General features: G+C 33.8%; 1 protein-coding gene across 4 annotated transcripts in view; it reads right to left on the reverse strand.

Annotated features, from left to right (window-relative positions):
* Positions 1–3,834, reverse strand: part of LOC106870405 (cadherin EGF LAG seven-pass G-type receptor 1) — a 535,294-nt gene that overhangs the window by 369,486 nt on the left and 161,974 nt on the right. For 3 of the 4 annotated variants that reach the window (XM_052966877.1, XM_052966875.1, XM_052966876.1), the window contains one exon: positions 3,246–3,300. The exons of the other annotated variant lie outside the window; for it this stretch is intronic. The gene's annotated coding sequence lies outside the window, so the exon portion shown is untranslated. The remainder of the gene's footprint in view (positions 1–3,245; positions 3,301–3,834) is intronic. 4 annotated transcript variants of the gene reach the window in all.

Consider the following 3,834-nt stretch of genomic DNA (forward strand, 5'->3'; position numbering starts at 1 on the left):
CACACACACGTATAGCGAGAGAAAGAGAGAGGGAGATCGATAGATACAAATATATATGTATGTGTATATATATATATATATATATATATATATATATATATATATGTGTGTGTGTGTGTGTGTGTGTGTGTGTTTGTGTATAATAACTTAAAAGCCGCTCAATCGGGCGGCTTTTAAGTTACCTCCTGTGGAGAGCTCTTCATTTGGCCTTGGGCCCAACAATGACACTTCATGCATTATTTTTCAGGCAATGAACAATTTTCATCAAAACAATGAATATAATTTGCTGACTTGAAATGTATTGCAAAGCTGCATAATAAACAACATTCTTTGTTTTCTCATTCAGGGGTCAGTACAAATAGCCTGTTTCTATTCCCTACCCTTGAACAACTAGCCTATAGCTGGCCGTAGGCAACAATTAACTTACCTTTTAGAAGTTCAACGATAATTCTTCTGTCGCTACTTAATTTAAAGACAATAAGATCTACGTAGGACCTTACTTTTCGTCCAAAGAATTATTTGCAATAGCTGGTACCTATTTAAACTCCTGCTTGTAATTAGAAGGAACATTACACCACTGTCGCTAAACACTATTTTAAAGTGCAACTTTTATGATTTGGAATCGCTCTAAACATATTTGACCATAAAGACGTTTGGATTTTAGTATTTTGTAGAATTTTTTAAGGTAATAATAAAATTAGTCGAATCCATAGCCCCGACGGCCCATGGTATGAGAATAGGTCCGACAAATTTTATTAATATCTCAAAAAATACCAAGTTTCCAACATTTTTATGGTAGAAAGTCATGAGAGGTAATATTCTATGATAGAGTGAATTCAATACGTATTTCAGTTCCGAACGTTATGCTGCAGGTGTTATGGTTAAATTACTTGATACAATTATAATATTTGGAGAAAGAGTTTTTCAAAATGCTATTTTAGAAATTACTTTTGGAAATAGTTATAATATTTAGAGAAATAGTTTTTTTCAAAATGTTAGGATTAAGAAAAAAACCATGAATGAAGAATAGTAGAATAGTGAATAGTAGAAGATTCATTGAATAGTGAGAGAAGAGTTAAAGCATGAGGAATAGTAGAAGTGTCATTGAATTGTGAGAGAAGGGTTGAAGCTTGAGGAATAGTGGAAGTGTCATTGAATTGTGAGCGAAAGGTATCGGAGGAGTAATATTGAAAAAGCGTGACACAGTGACAAACTGACATTTGCTTTCGCATATATTATTATGGAAATGTTTGTATGTGTGTGCAGTTGTATATATATATATATATATATATATATATATATATATATATATATATATATATATATATATATATATACATCTATATTCATATATATTAACCACCGATTAACATATATTTTGGGACTGAAAATCTGTAGATGGGGAAAGCTCTTAAACACAACACGAGAATTTCCATCGGAAAGGTTTGTCTACTGCCGTTTCTGTTTTTTTTTAAAAACAAATTCTTTATAATACAAGAAAATCTCTCTCCAAATTTTGTGACTGTCACAAGAATTCTTTACAGAAATTATTTAAACTCACATGCACGCACGTGTATGTTTATCTGTGTGTGTCTGTGTGTATGCGCGTGCGTGTGCGCCATGTGTGTATGTATGTATGCATGCATGTATGCTTTTATCTTTGTATGTATGTATGTAGGTAGGTAGGTAGGTAGATAGGTAGGTATGTGGGTATGTGTTCGTGTGTGTACATATAATGTGTACGTATCTGTGTGTATAAATATATATAATGTCATATTCCTATTTAGTTTTCCTGATTTGCATTCAAATTCATAGCAAAACTTTCCATTAATGTTTTTCCTAAATATATAGAAGATCCACCCGTATTACTTTCAACTTTAAAGTAGAAGGAATTATAAAAATATAGAGAAACTGATCGAACGCTAAAGAAACTAACTACAAAAATTGTGCAAAATAAAATGGTAAAATAAAATTAGGAAAAACGATGGAGCGAATTTACTTCAAAGAATTTTTTGGTCTGAGGAATTTACATACTGAAAGCTTGGTATATTCAAGAATTACTTAAAAATTATCAGTTGAAAATTCCAATTAATATTCGTAGTACTTAAAAACATTAAAGCCGGTTAATGTGAATTTGTATAGCATTCCTGGCCTTTAAGTTGTATGGCAATGGATAAATTGATGGAGAAAGAAATGACAGAAAAATTTTAAGGTGGAGTACTTGCGCAGACTGAAACTGATCCTTAAGTCGAAATGAAACGAAAGGAATAAGATCGAAGCTACCAACGCCTGGGTTGGTTTCACTCACTAGATATGGAGCAAGGGTGATGGCATGGACAGTAGACGAACTAAACAAATTAGGCAGAAAGACAAGGAAGTGGCTAACTAGATATGGGACACTCCACCCAAAAAGTGACACAGACAGACTGTACCAAGAAAAAGAGAGGGAAGGGGATTTATAGGATGCAAACACAGCGTTAGAGCAGAAGAAAACAACATAGTATGGTATATAAAAAATGCTACAGAACCGCTCGTAAGAAGGTCAGCTTTGTGTAGGATGAAAGATTGCAAAGATAAAGAACTATACAAGAAATTGAAAACGAATGAAACTGAAAATAGGTGGGTAAAGAAAAGAATACATAGACAATTTCATCAGAATGTGATTAGGGCAGAATTTGTGGACAAAATGGTGAAACCGTATGGCATAGTAGCAGTCAATGTACGCCACTAGCCCAGAAGGAATATAAGAGACGCCACGACAACACAGCAAGGTTTGTCCATTGGACACTTTGCAACAAGTATGGACTTGATAGAGCAAAAGTGTGGTACGACCATAAACCCGAAGGCATCATCGAAAATGTCAATGAAAAGATACTGTGGGATTTTATGATTCACTGCGACCATGAGGTAGAGAATAGGAAGCCGGACATAGTCTTAATTGAGAAAGAAAGCAAACTATGCTGGATCATAGCTATAGCTTGCCCAGCTGACAACAAGGTATGCGATAAGGAAGAAAGAAAGGTCGATAGATATGACAGGTTAGCTTGGGAGATTAAGTAGTTGTTGTCGATGAAAAGGTGGTAGTAGTATCAATAACTGTCGGAGCCCAGGGAACAGTGAGTAAAAACCTGAGAAGTACATGGAACAAATAGGGGCTGCAATAAGGCTGGAGCACTTGCAGAAAACAGCACTGCTTGGAACCGCTCGAATACTCGGGAAGGTGCTCGAAAAATAAGGGTTGTTACCTTAGTTCACTGGTAATGAACAGTTGACACCATAGTACATCTCCAGTGTTAGAAGCTGTGGAAAAGAAATGGTATAATAATAATAATAATAATAATAATAATAATAATAATAATAATAATAATAATAATAATAATAATAATAATAAAGCGTGTTAACTGGAACGACTCATGTACTGAGAAGAGCATTATGAAAACAACATCCATTCATGATTTCTTTTTTTTAAATACATATTTTACCTGTGAATTTGTGTGTGTAAACTGGGAATGCATACAACGAGTTTCTCTGCACTAGGTGTACGGAAAACACTCGGCGAGAAATAGAAGAAAATTTGAAGAAAGAAGAAGAAAAAAAACAACATAATAATAATAACATTTCAAGATTCAAGTTCCTCTTCACGAAGGTAAAGAGATTAGAAGAGCGGGACTGTTATTTATAATAGAGATAGAGATTTACTCTGTTTATTAAAATGAAGACGAAACGAATGAACAAAATTTCGACTCTGCGTGTGCCTTTCAAAATATAGAATGAAATTAAATTCAAAGATAGGAAACCCTGAAACAATAACAACAACAACAACAACAACAAATT

This window comes from Octopus bimaculoides, chromosome 4 (assembly GCF_001194135.2).
Source record: "Octopus bimaculoides isolate UCB-OBI-ISO-001 chromosome 4, ASM119413v2, whole genome shotgun sequence".
NCBI classification, from domain to species: Eukaryota; Metazoa; Mollusca; class Cephalopoda; order Octopoda; family Octopodidae; genus Octopus; species Octopus bimaculoides.